Source organism: Oreochromis aureus, linkage group 20, assembly GCF_013358895.1.
Source record: "Oreochromis aureus strain Israel breed Guangdong linkage group 20, ZZ_aureus, whole genome shotgun sequence".
Classification (NCBI taxonomy): Eukaryota; Metazoa; Chordata; class Actinopteri; order Cichliformes; family Cichlidae; genus Oreochromis; species Oreochromis aureus.
In genome coordinates, this window is record NC_052961.1 from 32,321,776 (window position 1) to 32,345,110 (window position 23,335).

The 23,335-nt window shown below is 40.7% G+C and overlaps 1 protein-coding gene across 2 annotated transcripts in view; it reads left to right on the forward strand.

Moving 5' to 3' along the window:
- The first annotated feature begins 737 nt into the window (after window positions 1-737).
- Window positions 738-23,335, forward strand: part of wu:fa11c10 (protein FAM110A) — a 29,328-nt gene continuing 6,730 nt past the window's right edge. The window contains exon 1 of one of the 2 annotated variants that reach the window (XM_031728772.2): window positions 738-883. The gene's annotated coding sequence lies outside the window, so the exon portion shown is untranslated. Of the gene's footprint in view, window positions 884-18,582; window positions 18,777-23,335 lie in introns of those variants that run through there. The other variant, XM_031728771.2, reaches the window with a different exon arrangement.

Below are 23,335 nucleotides of genomic sequence, written 5' to 3' on the forward strand. Positions count from 1 at the left end.
AAGATAAGATAAGAGAAGATAAGATAAGATAAGATAAGATAAGATAAGATAAGTTAAGATAAGATGACCTTTATTAGTCCCACACGTGGGAAATTTGTTTTGTTACAGCAGGAAGTGGACAGTGCAAAAGTTGGGAAGCAAAAATTAGAATACAATAAGAATAAATACAGTACACAACTGTACAGAATAGAATAAAATAAAATACTATATACAGTAAAATAAAGTAGAATAAAATATACAATAGGATAAAAATAGAATACAAATGCTATATACAACTGAGTAAAAATACAACGATGCCAGAAAAGATTATTGCATATAGAGTAGCACTGAAAAATTCGTATTTCCACAATATTACTCAGGAATATAAAGGAACACAACGGCTGCTGGAAAATCTGCTCCGCCTCTGCCTCAAATTTCGGCTCTCAGACTTTTTATTATTCTCGCGAGAAGAATGGGGTTACCAAGGTACCGGGCACGCAGCGTCCTCCAAAAATTGCAAATGCCTCCGGCTAGCCAATGAGGGGAGCTCGGACCGTACCAAAGTGGGAACCGGTTTAGGGGTGCTCCTTAAAGCTTTCTCAAAGAAACTTGGCAATATTAAAGGAACTCGGAATTTCACAACATGGAAGGGACAACTGTTTAAACCCATTATTACAGTACTATTGAAGAGACTGCAAAGCTTTAAATGTGCCCTTTTACAAAAGCCCAAACGTAACCGTGTGTTCAGAGTTAATTAATGGATTCGTCCGCGCCAACATTGAAAGTTTCGTGAAAGTGAACTCCAATGCCGTTAGCTTGCTATTGGTTTACTTGTATTTAGATGCTTCGACACAGCTGTTTGAACGTCGAACTTTATTTGCTTTACTCAGAGTTGGTTTTACAGGTGAGTAATCTTTTTAAACTGCTCATTTGTAAAGGTTAATGTTACGCACCTGCATGAGGAATACACCTTTGCCACAGTGTAATACAGGTTCACCTCAATGTGAGAATTGGCTAGTGGAGTCGCATCTAAGGAAGATGGCCAAAATAAACGCTGACATCTTTTTGCATTGTGTTAAGGTAATCTTAAGATATGAATTAGTTACTTACTATTGAAGATATTGACTGTGGATCTGTAGGTTCGAGATTGTAGAGTCTGAAATGGCCCACTGAGCTTGCAGCAGGCCTCAAATGTTGCTAAGAACACCATGCTGGAAAAAGTGCTCTTTAACTGGAAGCGTGCACAAAAGACGTGTTGCATAAGAAGAGGAAGTCGTGTAAAAGGATGTGAGTCTGGTTTAAAGGTCATGCAGAGCTTCACTGTGCTCGGGATGTTGATGTATTGAAGCTCAGGTTTTTGCCAGGGGGGAGGAAAACTGTTCCCTTTTCTGTGTCAAAGGAGGAAGTTACGGCCCTAAATGCATTGCTATTGAATTGGAGGTCCCTTCCTGTATTGACCCTAGCGGTCTTCTATTTGGATCAGCTGATTAAGTCCAGAGCAGGCTTCTTTTTTTTTTTTTTAACCTTTCAGTCTATCTAGTCTATTTTATCTAATCTATCTATGTCAAACACATGTCTAGACAATGTGAGTTGTTTTGTATGTGATGTAAGCTCTGAATGTTGGGAAATTTCTCTGTCCACTCCTCTTTGCTAGCAGGGTCAAAAGGTCAGCTGAGTTATCTTTAAGATACCACAATGGGACCTGATTACAAAATTCTGCGCGTGAGGTAGGCAGGTAAAAGATTGCAGTAATGGGCACGAGGTGAGGAAAATGCCTTGCAACACTTTTCACCTGGGGCAACAGTCACAAACACACCACCTTGTAATTTCCATTCTTAATAATTTCCAGGATAGGAATGTGTGTCTTGCAGCCTAGAAAAGTCACTCACTTGCCACTTTTTTTGTTGTTGCTGTGGCTTGTAATTGAGCTAATGTAGATAAGGCTGCTTCTTACATCTATACTGGAAAAACATTACTACTATTCAAACATGTTTATAGCAGTGGTGAAGCTCTGGCCTACTGGTATTCGCATTTGACTTCTGAAGAATTTGCAAAGACTGTTTCTGAAGAGAGGAAACATCAAATAGTAGCAGGAGAGTGGGTTAGTGGTGTCTGGAAAGAAGCTTATGGGGCTTTTAGACGGAGACCCACCGCAGCCCAAGTGTGTACTTTCACTCTTTAGCAATAGACGAGATCCTGCTCTTCTAATGCGATTGGAAGATGTTGAGTTAACATTGATAACAGCCTTTTGTCTAGTTCAGGAACTTTGCATGCTACTTCGTACCAGCAGTGCCAAAATAGCGGTGGAAATAACAAAGCCAGCCTACAATAACAAAGGGCTGTTTGGTTTTGTTTTAATTCATTGAAGAGCGTGTCACTGAATAGCACTTGCGGAAACCGTGCTTGTGTATAAGGATGCATGGTTAGATGTAGCAATCCACTGTTTTCTTATGAAGTTCCTTTCCCCTCTAAAGATGTGTTGACTCTGTCTTTTAGGTTATCTGATGCATCCTGAAGCAGAAGCGAATATCTAATATTGTAGGGCATATCTAGAAATGACTGTAGTTATGATTCTGTGCTCGTATAAATAAAACAAATAATATAACTGTATAATTCTTCAAGCAAAAATGGTAACTATGCGTATGTTGTATATTTCTAAATGGAATATTTACCTTCTACATGTCCCTGTAGAAACTGAGACTCGTCAGACCTGATTTCCTTTTTTTAAGCTTCTATTGTAGCCTCAGTTTCCTCTTAGTTCACAGGAGTGCTACCCAGTGTGGTTATTTGTGTCACTGTTGCCTTCCTATCAGTGTGAAGCAGTCTGGTCATTCTCCTCTGACCTTTTCACCCAGAGAACACAGCTCATTTCATATTTCATTTTTTTATTTTTAGAAAATCTTAGAGATGCTTGTTCAGGAAAATGCCAGTAGATCAGCAACTTTTGAAATGCTAGCCAGCACCAACAATCAAGCCATGTTCCATATCGCTTTCTTCCTTGTTCTGATGCTCGCTTTGAACTTCAGCAGGTTGTGTTGGCCATGTTGACTTGGATAAATGGACTGGCCTGCAGCTATGTGATTGGTTGATTAGATGTCTATGTTAACAAACAATTGAACAGGTGTACCTAACAAAGTGGCCAGTTGCATAGTAACCTTTAACACGTGACTGTAAATCTTTATAAATCAGCTTTAAATGAGCAAGGTTTTTCTTGTTTAAAAAAAAAATATATTTTTGCACAACATATTTCATAATATTTGCCCAAATATAAAATACACGTTTGATCATCAAACTGTCAGGTGTGAAAAGATTAGAAGATGGATACATTTGTTACAGTAAAGTATCAGACTCATGGACTTTAATGTAAGAGGACAGATGCGGCTATGTGTGTCATTCTGAACCAGCAGAAACCCAGAATGATGTTTTGCTGTCCCAGAGTCTCTCAGAGCATCTTTTTCAGAACAAAAAAATCTTTCTTGTTGTTTACTTTCCAGTATTTTGGTCCTTCTGGTGGTGCCTCGTTTAATTTTAGCCTTTCTGGGAAGGGGGGAAAAAAGGAGCAATCCTTTTTAGTCGGTGACCGTAATGTCACAGTTTGCGCCCAACATAGCTGCCACACAGACACACACATGCTGGAACATCTCATCTAAAAAGTTACCCCAGCCTGCTGTGATGGCACTCATAATAGTTTGGCTCACCGCTGGAGTCTAGTCGTGTTCCGTTTTCGCTCAGCTTATCCACACTGTTTATGTGGCAGCAAGCCTGTGATTAGCTGCAAAATATCATATTTTCCATTGAAACCTACACACCATCCATCACAACAAATAGCCACCAAAATAATAGTGTGGCTTAAGCTATGTAATGCTCCACTAGCTGTAGACTGTAATATTATAGCCAACAACATGGGAAAATGTTTTTCTTTGCAGAGTGCACGTTGGGTTTCTGTGTGTGTATGTGTGTGTTTACATGTAAACACTCGTCTTTGAGAGAAAATACAATGAGTTCTGTTTTAGTTGAGTTTTGCCGAGATTAACAAAGGGAGAGTTTGGAGTGGTGTTTGTAGGAGGCACAAAGACTCCCACTGCACTTGTTGCAGCAGTCGGTATTATTCATCGTGTCACATGGACTGACTCAGAGGCTTGCATTTTCACACTTGCTGCCTGGAAGCTGTCAGCGTTGCGTTGTTTTCCTGAGTTTGCCAAGTCCTGCTTGTTGTCTCTTTCTCTTCTTCTTCTCCTCTTTTGTGTCTTTGTAGCTTCCTGACTTGTCTCTGGCTCTCATCTGTTCCATGGTGCCACCTGTGTTTTGAATTTTATCTTCGTCCTGTCCTGCAGTTTATCTGCACTGACATGGCGATGAGGTCATCTTACACTGACACTGTTATTCAGACTGGTGAGAGTAATCTGCTCCATTTGGCCAGAGTATACAGCGCAGCCACAGCTACAGTTGGGCGTTATGCAACACTGTTCCAAGAACTACTTTACGTTGGATAAACCAGATTAGTATCAGATTCATTTACTCACACGTCACTAAATATGATGTTCATTTTGATTGCAACTAAATGGTGAATGGACTTGTGAAGGGCTTTTTGAGTCTAAGCCCTCAAAGCACTTTTTTTCATAGCACTTATTTGTTAGGCACTTTCTAACGATCACACAGACTCCCTGTCATCTGCTGAGTCACAGCCGTCCATATGTGCTCGCGATCAGAGGTCAAGCATCTTTTCTTGTGCCCATATATACAGTACTGTGCAAAAGTCTTGACCCACCCATTTCCTGATATTTTTGCTAAGAAAATGGGAAATGGGTGCAGAGTTTGCACTGGCTGAAATGCAGCCCCAAACAATGACAGGGCCTCAACCATTTTTCAGTAATGGCTGTAGACACTGTTGTACATCTCTCATCTCCAATTAATGACAGTTTGAATGATCGATCCAAATGAAATATTTGGTTCAGAGTCCATTCCTGGTCCTCAGAATGACCTTGTTTCTTGTTTTTTACGCACATGGCTTTCGGATACTGTTCACACTGTGTAACTATCTTGTTCACTTTTCATAGATTCAACTAAAGAAATGTGAAATTGCTTCTTTGCTAAATTCTCTGTTGTGTAGACACAACACTGGTTTACCCCTTTAGTTATGAGTGTTTTTTTTTTTATGTTTGAATGACTCACGGGTCTGTGTTAAGTGGGTTAGCAAAGAAAGCATTCCTCTGAAAATGATCAGGTACAAAGTGTGGACTGAAAATGAGTGAAAAGAGCAGCCCATGTTTAAACTTTGAAAGCCCTTCAGAAAAGCCTGGAGAACTATTGCTCAAGACCACTTTAAAAATGACAAAGTCCTCCTTGGAAGCAAAATAAATCGAATGAGGGGTTGCTTAAAATGTTTGCGCAATACTGCACATTGAAATGAGTTTACTGAACTCATTCCTTGGCCATTAAAAGAAACCTATTCTGCTTGTTTTCAACTCCTGGACAGTTAAAAAATAATCCTTACTTATTGTATACTAGGTCTTGGTGCAGCTCTTCAGTTCCTCTGTCAGAAACAAGCTCTTCCCTTTGAGGCAACTTTTTTTTCTGATTGGCTGTCCATTACTAAACATAGACTAGCAATGGACCTAGCCATGCAGGACTGCTGTGTTCACAGGTGGGACTGCCTAAAGCAAAGGTGTCCAACTCCAGTCCTCAAGGGCTGGTGTCCTGCAGGTTATAGATATCACCCTGGGTCAACACACCTGAATCAAATGATTCAGGCCTCTGGAGAATTTCAAGACATGTTGATGAGGTAATTTAGCCATTTAATCAGCTGTGTTGGATCAAGGACACATCTAAAACCTGCAGGACACCGGCCCTTGAGACCTGGAGCTGGACACCCCTGGCTTAAAGCAAAACATGAAGAGCAGTCTGAAGCCTGAGCTTTTTATGCTTGCAGAGATTGCATGTACTCACTGATCTTGATGAGCTTTAAGACATTGATCATGTTTTAATATTTTAACCATTGTATTCAGTATATCTACGGAACAATTATAGGTCTACTTTAAGAAAGTCCTTCATTGCAATATTTTAATGTCATGAGATAAATGCAAGAACTCATAAGTGAAGGTTAATGTGAGGTTGTTGAATTTTTATGGTCTAGTGGATATATTAACTTATTCAACAACCTTCATAAAGTGTTAATAGGGGAATATTTAAGATTCATTTCAGTGTACTGCAGTTGGCTATGGTGTTGAGGATCGGCTGAAGGCTTTAAGGGCACTTGAACCTAAAGCAAGTAGAGAATTGCTCTATGTGTCTCTCCGATAGGCTTACTGCAGCCCAGTAAGCCTGACTCCCAGCTGCACTCACCAGAGGAGGAGCTGGTTATAATGCTTCATTATATAAGAAAATACTTGCAGAGAAGGGCCTCATGTGCAGTATTATTAGTGTCTCCTTTCAATTGCAGACGCATGCTCATTCTTTTTTGTCTCTTCCAATTTTTATTTCTGAGTAGCTGAGCAAAGCAGATTTTCTGCCCCCAGTGTGTGAGAAGTGTCATTTAGAACCAAAGCCTCTAGAAACTGATCAAAAATTTTTTATTTTTTTTTTTTTACATGTTTTTGTTTTTATGTATTTTTTCATGTTCATGCTGTTTTTTGTTTTTGTTTTTTGTTTTTTACAGAGAGAATTCTTTGAATTTCCTAGTCAGGTTAAGCCCTCTCTGGTCCAAATATCCTAGATGGTAGGAGTCATGCAGCCGTACTTAGTTTAGTCAAGTATCCTCCTAAGAAATGAGGTCAGTGTGACTTCTGGTCCCGGCAATCTGTGACTTCTCGAGGTCAGCAGCTCGGGACTGTCATGTTGGTGTAGTGACTAAGAGATGCTGTGTAGCACAGAGAGGAACTTAACCTATTAAAAGGAAAACCCATGATTATTTTTTAGTTTTTTATTTTTATTTTTAATTTTTATTTTCAGTGGAGTTGCTAGCTGAGCAAGCCTCCACAAGAGGAAAATGGATTTCTGAAAGTTTTGCTCTAGCATTTATTTACTAAAATAGGTATTTTATTCCCAGTATCTACAGTTAATGGTGTTTTTGTTTGGCGCTACTATATACAAGCAGCCTACACTCTCTCACTCACTCACACACAGGGCCATTAATCATAGTTGGGTCAGATACTGGGATCCAGACAGTTAACACTAAAACAGTTGCAACGACAGAAGTAGAAATATCTGGTTTGGTGAGTCTGTGCTTAGCTTTGACGTGTCACTGACTGCTTGCTCATCAGTTCTTGGATCCTACACACATGACTCCGTCTGTTGGAAAGCATTTACGTGTGTGTGTGTGTGCGTGCGTGAGAGACACGGTGTGTTCACGCGTCTGTGTTTTGTTTTGTTTTTTTATTTTTTTTATTTTTTTTGCAAGGATCTTCCTTGTCCTCCATGTGCTCCACCCTGCTGACACAACTGACTGATGTCTGGATGCCACCCATTCTTTTCTTTATTCCCAGAGGTCTATGCTTCATCACTGCATGTGTGGGACACTCTGCCTCTTGCTTGTCATCAGTGCCCCTGGCTATTTTGAGGTCATTATTTGGAAACGGGCTTCTGGTTAACCATTATTTACCCTGCCCCCTCCACACAGGGGCTACTGGCCTACTAACCAAATAAACAGTTTTTAACATGTCGCTATGCTATAGATCCCTGCTGCTGTGTCATGGTAGTATCACTTTTGCAATGCTGTCTTCATGTAGATGCAAATTGTTTGTAGTGTTGTACAAAGTCCATTTCACAAGGAAGGACCGATCGTGATTATGAATTAGTTTTTGAGTTGGAAAGAAATGCATACGTGAGACGATAAATGGCAGTCAAAGATTTCAATGAGAAGTCGATATTTGAAGGGAAGTTTAAGAAAGTGCCAGATTTGACAGTTTATTCTATAAATGCAGTTTTATTCACTGGTGACTACTGAAAGTAAAGTTACTTTACATGATGCTTTAAAATAAGTACCCAAAGGTAAGTCTGGAAAATGTTTGGCATGCAGGTTGTCGGGGTATTTATGTCATATTGTTAGATTTGTGGTTATATTGTTAGGGGTAGCTTACCATAGTGGGAAAACACAGTTATTATCAGTACACATGAGTAAGACGGGTAAATGAGCTATATTCTGGAAACTGTTATCCACATGTTGTTTGAACATAACACACGGTCTTTTAAGGGCAATTTTGTTTCTGACTTCAAAACAAGTCAGAAAATGACTTTCCACCTCTGTAGGAGGGACTCTCCTAAGAGCAAATAAATGCAGGTTTACTCCTGAGCCGCCTTTCCCAGCTCGCTGAAACAATGTGCGGATTGATGTAAGCTTAAGTAAACGGTGTTCTTAATGAGCACAGATCTAATCTGGTACACAGTCATTAGTGTTCTTCCCACTAATTCCATAATGGACCTGTAGCTTCCAGTTACTGTTGTTAAACAAGGCGCGATGCACCATTAGCAAAGTTATGTGCAGGGTTGTAGTGAGTAGCCTTGCTTTGAGGCACAGCATTGGTACGTGTTGTATTGCTGGGTTTTTAGAGCTTGAGTGGTTGCAGGCCAAGTAAAAATGTAATTACCAGCAAAGAATTCATAGCGGCAACATTCTTCTTTATGTTGCCATTTTTTTCCTCTCTCTCTTTAAGAATGAGAATTTTAATTTGGAATCATAGCTTGACTCTGACATCACAGAATTTGTACTGAGGAGTTTGGATGTTAAAGGCCACTTGTTGGGTGAAAAGTGTAGCTTTAGTTTTGTAACACACATATGTTGCTGGAGCTTCAACTTTTTTCTGGTGTTCAGATATAAAAATGAGCTGTATTTATTTGTTTTGTTTACAATTTGTTTAATAATCCCTAAACAAATTATTTAAAGTATTCTGAATCAGATTTTATATGGCACCAATATAACTATTCACGAGTAGTCATGCCTGGGAAATGGTTGGATGTTTAAATAAATAAATAAATGACCAAACGATGAAGAAGTATTCATAAGATGAACCTTTGAGGGAAGTCTAGAATCCAGTGTTGTACCCATTTCAACCAGTAACCAATCATATGTTTCCTTACTGTGTGTTTTGTATATGCTGGGGGTGAGGGAGGCAATCAGAAGAAAGTTCAGTTAAGTACCTTTTAGCACAATTCACAGTCATGTGTCATGCCAAGTCCTGGAATTTAAAATGTGGATGTGCACGTGAACAGGACTGCTTTAAAATCTGCCTCCTGTGAATTCTCCTACTTAAACCGCATTACTGAATCTCTGTAGTACCTTTTTAATAGAGTAGAGTAGAAGTGGGCAGTATGATTAAAATCCTCTTCCTGGGTTAGTGGGGACGTACGATTTCATTTACAGCAGTACCTGAAATGCTGAAGGAGTAACTGCCTCAGTAAGAATTGTGTGGTGAAGAGTCCTTGAGTATCGTGTGATACTGTTGTTCTGTGTTGGTCAACACTTTAGGTGCATCCACACAGAATGGGGTTTGCTCTTTGTGCATCACTTTGTTGTTGATGGGGATGGCTATTTAACACCCTGTCATATGTCAATCAATGGTAACCTTCGCTCTCTTTGGCAATTGCTTCAGTTTAACTTGGGACCTCCCCACTTAAATAACTGCTGGAAACATGAAGTCGCCCAGTGTCACTGACATTCTGTGGTCTCTGAATGCAAACGCCCTTCACTGCGCGAACTAGCAGGAGTATCTATAGAGAAACTTGGACCACAGGAACGTAACTTCTTGTGCTTTTCATCCAACCTCTTACAGCGGTGCTTTTGAGAAGTTTTCTGTGAGTTATGTAAACACTCCTACTCTGTTGCCTCAGTTTGATTCCTGAAAGGTGACAGACACTGGGCCTGCTCGGACATGCCAGCATGTAACGGGAAGAGTAATGTGACATGTTAGCCCAGCGAGTCCCTGCGTTTGAAGTGTATCTGGGTGTGTGCATAAAGTGACAGAGATTATAGTTGTGGTATGAGAGAAAGTGGGTGGAGCTGTGGTAACTTCATCCCCCTCACACTCTTTCGGTGGTCTCGGAATCAAAAAGTGTGTGTGTGTGTGTGTGTGGGGGGGGACTTCCAGTGGGTTGTCAATATTGACTCAACATTGCATGAGAGCCTGTGTGTGCATCTGTGTATCATAGATCAGAGTATTTGCCAAATGAGAAGGCACCACACATTCACACTAATACATTTAATCCACCTGCCTCCTCTGAGTCTCAGAGCACAGTCATGTGTGTTAATGGAAGACATTCAGGGAACGGTCTCTGACTGCATCAGATTTTTTGAGACAGACATGGTGCTCTATCATAAATTGAGATATATATATGTATTAGGGCTGCCACGATTAGTCGACTAGTCACGATTACGTCGACTATCAAAATCGTCGACGACTGATTTAATAGTCGACGCGTCGTTTGAAGCTTTGTAAGATCACAAAAGACGCAGGAATAAGTAGTAGGATTTAAGAGTGTAATAACGGACTGAAACAGAAGATGGCAGCACTGCATGTACAAGGATGCCAGCTGCCGTTACACTCCGAAGAAGAAGAAGCAGCAGTGTCCCAGAATTCATAGCGCGGCCCTGCTCAGTTTTCAACAATGGCGGCAGCTAGTTAGTTTTAATATTACTCTTATTAATCTTTCTGGGTCACAAAATAAACGTTTAACATATTTTCAGGCGAGAATGTAGCTGTGTAAACCTCAAATATCTGCTCAGTTTATCAAGACACTGCATATTTTCAAAAGTGCTCCGGCGTTTTCGGAGACGTCTGTTACCCACTAGCTCGATAGCGAGCGGGGCAAGGCTCACTAGAGCCCGTGAGAACACCGGACTCCCGGCAAATCGTTTTCAAACCCACCACTGTCTTTCGCTACTCAGGTTAAACATATATAAGTCAGTTAGATAACTTAAAAATGTTATTGTTTGGCCTTTTTTTTTTTTTTTTTTTTTAGTATTTTATTTGTTCCTGAGTAAATCGGTTTGGCTGAGATTAAAGTTATAGTTTATACACGACTGAATAAACGTCAAGCAGACAACTGATTATCAGAAGTGTGAGATGTTCGAGAATATACTCCGGTGTCCCGTTATATTTTAGATAGCAAGGAGTTTATTAAACTTTACCGAAGCAATCTGTAAATCTCATTAAATTGAATAAACTATCATCTTGTCTTTATTTTTAGTTAGCACATACCCTAAACACTTAAAACTGTAAGCTAATGTTATATAAGAGCAGATGCTGCTGGTGCAATAAGCTGTACGTTTACGTCCAATGGATGCATGATCCGACTAGTCACCGATTATTTTTGCGATTCGCAAAAATAATCGGTGACTAGTCGACTATCAAAATAATCGTTTGTGGCAGCCCTAATGAATATATATATATATATATATATATATATATATATATATATATATATATATATATATATATATATATATATATATATATATATATATATATATATATACACACACACACACACACACACACACACACACACACACACACACATATATATATATATATATATATATATATATATATATATATATATATATATATATATATATGTGTGTGTATATATATGTGTGTATGTATATACAGTTAAGCCCAAAATTATTCATACCCTGGCAAATTTTGACTTAAAGTTACTTTTATTCAACTAGCAAGTTATTTTTGACTGACTGGAAATGACACAGGCGTCTCACAAAAGACAATAAGATGATGTACAAGACGCATCATTGTGGAAAAAAATATTTCTCAGCTTTTATTTACATTTGAGCAAAAAGTATCATGTCCAGAATTATTCATACCCTTTACAAACTGTCACAGTCTCTGGGAAAATCCAAAGTTCCATACCATTCCAAATAGTCAAAGCTGTTCTAAAGCATCCTAATTACCCTGATTAATTGGAAATAGCTGTTTTGATCAACTCAACAGGTGAAAAACAGCAGCTCTCTGCAGGTGGTCTGTGGACAGTCATGGCTAAGACAAAGGAACTCAGTGAGGACCTGCAGCTGTGCATTGTGGCTGCTCACAAGTGAGGAATGGGCTACAAGGCCATATCCAAATGTTTTCAAGTTCCAGTGGCCACAGTGCAAAGTATTATTAAAAAATACAAGATGTTCCGCACTGTGGAAAATCTCAGAGGACGTTGTCGGAAGCCAAAAGTGAAACCTGTGCTGGCCAGGAGAATAGTGAGAGAGGTGAAAAGAATCCAAGGATCACCACCAAGGCCATTCTGGTGAATCTGGGCTCTGCTGGTGGCAATGTCTCAAGGCAGACAGTCCAACGGACACTGTTGGGTTCCACGGATGCAGACCAAGGAAAGCGCCATTTCTCCAGGCACTTCTAAGGCATGCAAAAGCTCATTTGGCCTTTGCAAATGCTCATCTGGACAAAGAAAGAAGGTTTCTGGTCTTCAGTGTTATGGTCAGATGAAACAAAAATTGAATTATTTGGTCACAATGATGTTGGCATCATTGTGATCATTTAACATAAAATGGAGAAGCCTTCAACCCAAAGAACACCATCCCCACTGTCAAACATGGTGGTGGGAACCTAATGCTTTGGGGGTGTTTTTCAGCCAATGGACCAGGGAACCTAATCACAGTAAACAGCACCATGAAAAAGAGCAATACATGAAGATTCTCAACAACAACATCAGGCAGTCTGCAGAAAACTTGGCCTTGGGAACCAGTGGACATTTTAGCACGACAATAACCCAAAACATACAGCAAACGTGGTGAAGAAATGGTTAGCAGACAACACCAGTAACGTTTTGCAGTGGCCTAGCCAGAGTCCTGACTTGAATCCAATTGAGAATCTGTGGAGGGAGCTAAAGATCAGGGTGATGGCAAGAAGACCCTCCAACCTGAAAGATTTGGAGCTCATTGCTAAAGATGAATGGGCAAAATGCCTGTGGAGACATGCAGAAAGCTGGTCTGCAATTATAGGAAGCGTTTGATTCCTGTAATAGCCAATAAAGGCTTTTTTCTATTGATTATTGAGAAGGGTATGAATAATTCTGGACATGATACTTTTTGCTAAAATATAAATAAAACCTGAGAAATATTTTTTTCCACAATGATGCCTCTTGTACATCGTCTTATTATCTTTGGGGAGACACCTCTGTCATTTCTGCTCAAAAAAGAACTTGCATATTGAACAAAAGTAACTTTAAGTCAATATTTGTCAGGGGTATGAATAATTATGGGCTTAACTGTATGTGTGTATGTATGTATATATATGTATATATGTGTGTATGTATATATATGTAAGTAATAATTCTGTTAAGCTAGGTATTTTAAAATGGGATCCCTCTGAGATTGACTCACATTTTAAAGCCAAACTCAAGGAGCCATGAAAGAAACTGTAGTTTTTGTCACATCTCTGTTGGTTTCTTTTTTCTGCCTGGAGGTTGTTCACAATAGAGCTCGACAGACCATGTGACTTTCGCGCATTGCATTGTGGGTACGAGTGGCAGCAAAATCAAAACACTGCATCAAGTGCTAGCATTTCCAGCACCGGTAACCATTAATTCTGCGGTTTTAATTAGAGCTGGGCGATATATCGAGTTTTTAAAAAAAAATATCGATATATTTTTATACGAGATATAAGATGTGACAATATCCTTTATATTGATATAGTCTATGTTACGTTATAATTATAGTTGCGGAGCCGCAAGTTTGCCTCTCTTTCGTCCACTTTTGTCTTTACGCAACGTTACTCGACCTCGCCTCTCCTTCACTGAACACAACTCCCCTCCTCCCCATCGCTTCACCTGCAGGCAGCGACAAGATGGACACGGCAAATCTCCGTTAATGAGTTACTGCGCATCGCCCCGTGCGTGGGGCTGGACGGCGTCAACGTGTTAACGAGCTAACCACGCTAACGAGCTAGCCCCGCTAACGCCATGCACGGCCTGAAATCCTTTCATTTTCTCAAAAGTTGACTGCGCGCCTTTTGTATGAATTCTGGTTGTGCTTGATGATCGCGAACCGATTTTATGTGATACACAGCGCTCAGCAATCTGTCAAAAAGTGTTTTAGTTTGACTTTGGTAAGCTACGGAGCTGCACCGCTTGATGGATTGTCGGAGCATTACGGCTACCGAGGAGCCTCGCGGAGTAATACGTACTGTGCTTCAACGTAATATTACTGTATTGTGTGTGTATAAGGACCATAAATGGCACCTGTTAAGAGACATGGTTACGAAGCGGATTTCAAACGCCAGGCTGTCAGTCACGCAGTAGAAGTTGGGAACAGAGCAGCTGTGAAATCTGTCTATGTTATTATGCTCAGCGTCTTTTAGTTTACATTTTGACTGCACAATTGTGAGCTCTTTGTTATGCACAAAACAACATAGTTTTCTTTTATTTATGGAGCATCATTATTTAATAAATGCTCATAATTTATTTTTGAGTAGTTTTTTTTCATGTACATCTAAAAGTGCCTGTGTGACATCTGGGACACAGCTTTGACTAAGAACTCTCCTTTTGTCTTTACTTTATGGCTTTAAAAAAATATCGAGATATGAATTTTGGGTCATATCGCCTAGCTCTAGTTTTAATCCCTACTTGCCTTTTATTTGCCCCAAAAACAGTTATGTACAAAACGAAGGAGAACACGGCAGGTCCATACAAAGACGGAGGAGGAGGAGGGGGAGGCAAACAGTTAGTCATACAGTCATAAAGAGTGGGCTAAAGACGTTAGCGTGCTGCCCAACTTTCATCACGCACATATTTATTATTATATGGTCCTAAGTGTGAGTGCATACACTCACAAAATGTTTAGTAACTTCAGATCCCTACAACAAGCCCAGGTCCAGTTTACTTTGGTGATTCCATTTTACAGCTGTTGTTAATTTTTTTTTCTTTGCGTTGGCCTATACAGGAGATAATCTATTTGTCGTTTTAGGTTGTGTAATACTACAACCTAAAACGACATTTTCAGATCTAATAGAAATAAAGTAAGTGTTTCCTAATTCACTCAATTTATTGTCTTTATTTATAACTGGCATTATTGTTTCATTCTATTATAGAGTCTTACAAGAAAGAGGCAAAATTGTATTCCATTATGCTTTATCAGCTGTTTCGGTGAAAAACAAATCAACAATGCAAAAAAAAAACCAAAACAACCCATTGCAAAACAACATACTGGAAAACAGTTATTCATCACTTGATTTCTTCAATACAACACTTGGGCACATATATGCGGGACTTCTCGTGACTGTTTTGATATCGCTCTCTTTCTTTACCGATCAAATCTGGCTGTGGTGGCAGCTTTAAACTCGGTATCACCCAGGTTGATAGAGGTGCCCAGTCTGGATCGCATTCCAGCATTTTGTAGTCTGGTTTTCCTACAAAACACAACAAACATTAGCCCGCAAAGCCACAGTGAACAAAGCAGCATAGCGCAGTGAATTCAATTCAAATCAATATAAGATTTATTTGTAATCTACATCAACAATTATGTTACGATAAATTACGTAATAACTACAACAGAAGACTTACCTTTGTGGAAATGCTTGGAGCAGACTAACATGTGAGCTAGAGTGTTCTGGAACGTTACATTTGGTCTTCGAATGGCTGCAATCCAGGCCATCCGTTGGCTCTTTGTTACTTTGGAAACATGGCTTGAACAATTTTTCTTCCACGACGGAATCCGATAAAAACTGATACCTTTACTCGTTGGCTTCTGATGGCTGTCATGTGACCGGCTATTGCGGTTAATAATACAACAGCTTCTTACCATTCTTTGTTTCTTTTTATCGCTGTGTGACTGTTTTCTTGTGAAAGCCTGCGTGTGCTAGTACCACTTGCCACTCGTACTTACAATCCTTTGCGGTTTTGACGTCACATTTTCGAGCTCTATTGCCTCTTGTTCACTAGCACTGCCTCTACTTTACTGGGTTTCGGTCATGTTTCCATTACAATTGAGAACCAACTTAATGTGTGTGGGGTGTCGTTATATATACCTGCTGCTAAACCAATAGTAAACACCTCATTGTAGGACCATGGTGTCGGTTTGTGTGTAGCCATTTCACTTATTGTGGGTTTCAAAAATGGCGGTTTTGACTCATCCAGTGATGTCACTCCCTCCTTCATCTCGACTCACTTACGTCGAGTAGGTACTAAAAAAGTACCTGGTACCTGTCCTACCACCTAATGGAAAACCCTAATGGTCTGGTAGTAGTGGGAAAAGAGGCTAATATGTCATACTGGTTAGAGATCATGTAGCTCTACATATGTGACGAGAGAACATGGAACAGAGAGAGGCTAAAGGGGGAAAATTTTTGAGACAGGATAAACGTTAGCAGATTATGCGCTGGGGAAATAGAGAAGTTTTTGTGATGAAGTGGAAGGGAGGAGAGGAAGGGAGGGAGGAGAGGAAGGGAGGGAGGAGAGCCTAATCGGAGGTGGAGGTAGAGAAGGTGTTGGAATGTGTCAACCCAGCTGAACTATTTATTGTCCTATCTCACCTACTCCCGTTGTGTTACTGCAGAGCCGTCAACAGCGTTTCCTCTGCAGCACGGAGTGGAAGCCCTCTCCTACTGCTGCTGCCTCAGAAGAATGACCGACCGCTGTGTGTGTCGGACTCAAACCTGTGACTGTGAGCACCTGAATCTGTGTATATGTATGTTGGTCTGCAGCCTGCCCTGACTGCTCCTTTAAACAAGCACCAGTGTGTTCAGACTGTAATGAGTAAGAGCAGCTCAGTGTGGAAGATGTTAACAAAATAAATATTGAATGTAGAAGACAAGTTTGTTTTTCTTTTTTCTTTAAATATAGTACACAGAGCTTTATATATAGTATTCCAGGAATCGTGTCGAGGTATTCCAGTAGTAAAGCTTCTCCTGAACTGCTGTTTTACTGCCTTCAATCACAGGATATCCTCAGCCACACCTCTTTGATAATAATATTTGCTTTCTTGAATTCACCCACTGTCTGTTAAGCCACTTCCCTTCCTGACTTTCTCACTTACTAGCATACATTGTTATCTCTGGATCTGTTGGAGAGGAAGGGGGTAATATTTCACTTGAAGAAAGCCACGAGTGTTTTTATTTGGACGTTGTCACAGATGGTAAATTAAATGGAACCCATCTGGAAAATTGTAGTCCTCTCAACTCTAACATTAAAATGGTTTGGAGGTTGTCACCAAACAAAGCCCTTATGATTAGGTATGCCGCGTTTCCATTTGGGATTAGATGCACATATGTTGGCTTTGGGTACCGATACTGAATGCTGACCTAACACCAGTGCTGATAATCAGTTTTTTATTAGTAAGTCAACATCAGGATGGACTTTTCTTTAACTTTGCAAATAAATCCAATACTATAAATGTACTAAATCTGTATTTATCATTTAGGAAAATGTCAAATGAAATTAGGCCTGAGATGGGCGATATTTATCTAAGGCACAAATCTAATTTAAGCTCTGCGTGAGAGTCATTACTCTGCTGCATGAAGCTGTTATTTACAGTTTAGTTTCTCCTTTTCCGGACCCTTGCCCCCACCCCCAACTCCCCCTCCACCCATCTGTAGAGCTGCAAAAAAAGGCAGGAAGTGAAATAACAATAATTGAGTTGATGACAACACTTAATGTTACCATAAGTAGAATCAAAGCTTTCCAACAAGTGTTACACAAACAAATGCCCTGCTACGTTCTACCTTTATATAATGTCTCTCTGACTAAAATAATAAGTGAAAGTAGATAAGAGATGGAGGCCAAGGCGTCTTCTCGCTGGAACTTTCCAGTCAAACCAACTTGGTGTAACCACTGTTAACTAACTTTACATTTAAGTAAAGGGAGACTGTACCAGGCATTTTTGGGAGTACATTAGCTCTCCTGCTAGCTGCTGCTATCCCATCAGCTGTTGTCACTTATATCTGCTGCAGCTTTTTAAGTCAAGATCAGATCTGTACAGTCCACATGTTAGATCAGTGCAGGGATTGGCTGTTTATCTCTACAGTGTTAAGTTGAGATGATAAAATACAATCCACAAAGTTAAGTGTGATTTAATTTTTTTTATTTTGCTCTGAAAAGTCTTCATGGGGACAAGAGGGTCAAGAGGTAAAAACTAGTAATGCAGTGTTTAATTTGCAAAGTAATCTGCTTGGAGAGCAACACATAAAATTTACTAGCAAACACCAGCCTTTGGGGATTTTACTTGTTTAAAAATGAGTTTTACTTAACTGCTTCCACTAGATGCTGATTGCTGAAGCATTTCAGTGACCTACAATGTTTCTTTCTCAGTCTCAGAAAAAAATGGTAATTCTGCTAAAGCTGTTAAAGAAACGGCTTCATTCTTCTCTGATTTTTTTCCTTATAGTGACTGGCGATACCTCAGCATCAGGATTTGATACACAAAGCCCCGTTACCTTTTCTGGTATTAACGGTGCCACTGTTCTGGGTAACTGACGGGACAATTTCAAAGAGTTAGAAAGTGTCGGGAAGGTTTGTGTCACTGCTCGGAAAAACTCAGGCTTCCTGTTCACATAGTGTTGGGTTTTTTGTTTTTTTTCCTCCTCCGGTCTTTTCCTGAGGTGGAGTCTTCCCTTGGATGTGGGAGGAGACGGGGGAGAGTCTTATAGCTTGAAGAGCAGAGACTCCCTCCAGGTTAGTGTTCATTTGGCTCACACACAAGTACTGGCACACTGGCAACTCGCAGCAGCTGAGAACAGCTTTGCACGCTCGAAGCTGCTGCCTGCTTCCTTCAGCCTGACACGGGACTCTGGTGGTTGGAAGTTCAGTATTTCTCTTTGGTTTTCCTAGAGCCGGCTAACAGCTAAAAGAACGTAAGTAAACTTAGCTTTTTCTCCTGTTTGAGCACAGTCTGCAGTGTGTACACGTGGGGGTTGTTTATCTAAAAGGAGGGGAGGGCTTGTTCCTCTGGCAGGTATCCACAGGACAGGTCACGCTTCAAAGTTATCAGTTTGTGGAATGATTTGGTTTTCTTTTCCCTATTTTATTAAAACGACAGTCAGTTCTGGATGAAATCCTCCATTATCACAGAGGGTGCTATTGTCTGTTTCTCTGTCGCTGCCGGTACTTCCTTGTCCTTGAGTTGGGTGCCAAACCTAAAAATACTGGTCTTGATTATAACTTTTGGCAGCTCTGCTCCAGGACTGTTTTCATTCTCTCAGCTGTAAGGGGCTGCGAAGCTGCACGTGTGCTGGCAGAGCCAACAATGTACCCTCCCTAAAACTGAATTTACATTCTCGTTGTAGAGCAACGTTGAATGCTGACTGTTGTCACTGCAGAGGTGCTTCAGTTTATCTCCCACATAATATCTCTCCTTAAACAAGTTGGCTTTTCCCCACTCTTTTTTTCATGAATGATTTTTAGGCTTTTAGCACCAGTGTGAGAGGTAATCAAGGATTACACAAAGGGTTAAAAGCAGAAGAATGTGTCCTGTGTGAGTGTGTCTGTACATGTATGAGTAAAACACTCCTTGTATCAAAGCCAACTCTGAGGCCTAGCCACTGAGGCGACTCCAGTGACCGCTCTCCCTCCCCTCCGTGTGTGTGTGTGTTTGCTCTTTATCTGACTAAGGACATCGCTGTGTGATTGTGTCTGGAATGTGTTCATCACCACGTTGAAGGGGGGATATTTTCAGTCTCCTCCCTTTCTTCTTTTTTATTTGTTTATATTTGGTTGCTTTCAGACTCTGCCTTTACAGCAGAGGTGTGTGTGTGTGTGTGTGTGTGTGTGTGTGTGTGTGTGTGTGTGTGTGTGTTGTCTAATAGATTAGCTCCAGCTGACTGAGGTGAGAGTAGTTGCCTCCAACCACTGATGCAAACTCCGATCAGATGGGGGGTGGGTGGGTGTGTGTATCATAGTGGATTCTGTAATCAGCAAAAAAATCTTTGCTGGATCAGAGTTATTTTATCCTCTGGAGATGCAGCAATGGCAGAATGTCTTCAGGCATTGTAAATTCAATGAGTGGTAACCCTGCATGTTAGTACCCAGAATAAGAGGGGAAAGAATCATCGAAGTTCTTACAGTTTGTTATATTTCTGGGGGGGAAAAATGATAATAAAAATGACAGTGCTGAATCTTTTTTCTGCATCATAAATTGAAGCCTTCACAGGCATATAAAGGTTGGCAGTGGGCACTTGTATAGGTTATGTTGTAGACCCTACATACATTCAGTGCAGAAGCCTGAAGTCTGAAGTGGCTGTGGTGAGACTCATTGCATGTGTCAAGCAAATCAAGTGTCATTATAAATTCTGATGCTCTACCTCAAGCCGTTACAGCGTGCTTAAACTATATAAATCTCACAGATATTTAACATTTCGTGACGATTGGAGGGTGGCGCTCTGAGATTACAATTGAGCCGTGTAACCCCAATGAGCTCTAAAGTGAAAATAGAAGCACAGCACACAAGTAATTTACATACCACTGTAGGCCTCCTGCCCTGAAGGGTGTGAGCCTCATGTGACCCTTCTGAGGGGGGACACACCTATAAGTGTGAAGCGCCTCTTGACAACATGTAGTTTAGGATCACAGTTGTTAACAAAATGTGCATTTTTCTATCAGTGGTTGAAAGGGTGAAAAACGGCTAATGATATGGAAGTATCAGGCAGTCAAATTTATATACCTGCGTATTATTTTCCACTCTAGCTCAGGAATAGTTCTTAGTTGTAAAACAGTAATAACCTAAACTTCATGGGTATCAGACCTTTAGCAAAAAATACGCTAGAACTCAGGGAGTAATTTTAATTATACTCTAATGAACTAATTGTGGTCAGAACTAGCCAAATCAATAAATCCATAAAATCAACAGTCTTGTTTGCACTGCTGCATGCTAACGTCCGCAACCTCTGTTCACCATATTACAGTGCAAATTTATACATAACATTACCTGACGGGTTAAGAGTTGAATTAGCTAAATTGTGATAATGCCTTAGCTAACTTGGTTGTGTTGCTAACCTGAGTCACTATAAGAATCTGTTTATGTCAATGTTGTGTCTGCATGCACTGTTTATACGGAGTCTTCTCTGTCTGACACATCTTAACTTAATGTCAGCGTAAAAGGAAGTTAGAGTAAAAGGCAGATGTTTTATTTTCATTTACATACCCGTTAGATGTTCTTATCATCTTCTTTAGGCTTTGCATACACTTTACACACTGTTCTTACTACTTACTGCACTCAAATGATCCCTATATCTATTTTTTCCCTTTATTTTACTAATGTGGACACATCACAGATGTTCTGTATTTGTCTTCACAGCTTGGCTTAGTTTTCCCGAGGGAGGACTCAGCCACCTGCTCTCCTCTGATTACCTACTCAGTCAAAACTCTCTTCCTGACGTGAACACACAGGCACACAGACACACAACACAAGAGTTCATTGGTCTGACCTCCATTTTCCCCCCTCCGGTGTAATTGTACATGGATGCGTGCGTTTCCTGGGGCCACAGACACAGACAGAGATGGGCAGAGGTGGAGGAGGGGGTTTAAGGGGAGACGGATGGATGGATGGACAGAATCGGTGAGATCCAGGGAAAAAAAAAGACGAGCTGGAGCTGGATGCTATAATAACTGTCAGTTTATGGTTCAGTGGTTGTTTTTGCAGTCGACTCGACTCCTGTGCGTATAAAAACAGTTGCATAACCTTGTCCAGACACTTCAGTCATGCATGTCAGTCCATCCAGCCAGGAGCTGTTTTTCAGTTGGAAACGAGCAACGTGGCTGAAGCTGATAGCCGCTCAACAGAATAACAGCAAGGTCTGGCGCTGTCACGACCAACTGTCTGTCTTCATTATCATTCTTAGGAGCTCCCTAAATCAGCCCTAAGGGGAGTGGTTGATAACTTTTTGAACCCTTCTTTTAAGCTCTATTGATTTTAAAAAACTGAAGCTGAGGTGTCCCAGTGGGATAATGGGCAGGGGCTTGTGTTGCATTTGCTTCTATCCCAGCTGATTCTCATCAGGTTATCGTTCATCTGGAAGCCACAGGGAGGACACCAGCTGAACCCTGCACTGAGATGGGAGATTTGTTAATACGATCCATCTTGCTTACTGTCCCGTTTCTTGACCTTTTGTTGAACTGGGTTTTGGTACAGTTACATTCAGGTCTGGTCCCCATAGATAAACTATAACTCTGGAGACCTTCCTTTGGCTTAACTTGCAAACAGGTTTGCACAGCAGGTGAATGATTTAGGACTAACTAAATCGGGGATAAATGCGCTCAGTGATCTACAGAGCCAGGAGCAGAAAAAACTGCCTGAGCAGTCTGAAGCATGTGATTTTGGTTCACTAGATCACTTACCCATTCACTGACTTCATTATTTGAGACTTTGGCCATGTTCCTATGAGCATGCATTGTTTGTTTTTCTATTTTATTTTTGCTGAACACTTCGGATTGTAGTGCAACATTTCCATGTGGGCGTCCTCGACAGCAGTTGTCAGTCAGGTGTTCACAGGGTTCAGGAGCAAACCAGGAAACTCCAAGTGTCCAGAAATAGACGAGCTAAGTTCACCGCGAAACAGGGTCAACCTGCTGGAAATGCCCACACTCCAGCCGAGGACGTTTGTTTGGTTTTCTCTTTCCCACTCATGTTCTGTTGTGAAATAAATCCTGGCTTCCCGCTCATCCCTCCAGTGGGTGAAGCAACTGAGTAGTCACTGCTGATGAACTCACCACCTCTTTCCTTCCGTGCTGGGGTAAAGCTGACAGGCTCAAAAACGGAAGGATTTGAATACTATTGCATGGAGCTGCACTCTGGCTTTGAGTCAGCATCAGGAACTGTTTAAGACTCAGTATGATTCATTCTTATTGTGAGGGTCACCCTGGATGGGAGGTTGACACTATCTCTCTCTTGGTTGGGCTTTCTCTTGTTTTCTCTGCTATTAAAAGTTAGGATCAAGGCCACAGATATGAACACACACACACACACACACACACACACACACACACACACACACACACACCTTCTTCCTGCCCTTCAGTGTTTGGACCTTCACACTGCTTCGTCTTACTGTCTTTGTTTTAGATATTTTCTAATCTTGCCTCTTCTCACCTTTTCCTTTTTTTCACCCTCCTCCACTAAAACCCGTTTCCTCACGAGCTGCTACTTATTCAGTAACTTGCTAGAAAATATTGGCAAAGCAAATTGCTCCCATTCATGGGCTCTCTCTGTAATTACACTTAAGCCGGCGGCATGGTCAAGTCAGCTGTGGTAAAATGCCACTCAGTGTTTCCTTTCAGCTGCTTTACAACATTTGTGCGCGCAGACATTTTGGCCTTCTCTCTTTGATTTCAAACATTCTGTTTTTCACCCCCCACAGTCACTCACACGCCATGAAACGCAGTCTCTCTCTCTCACTCATGCAGACATCATTGTTAGCCA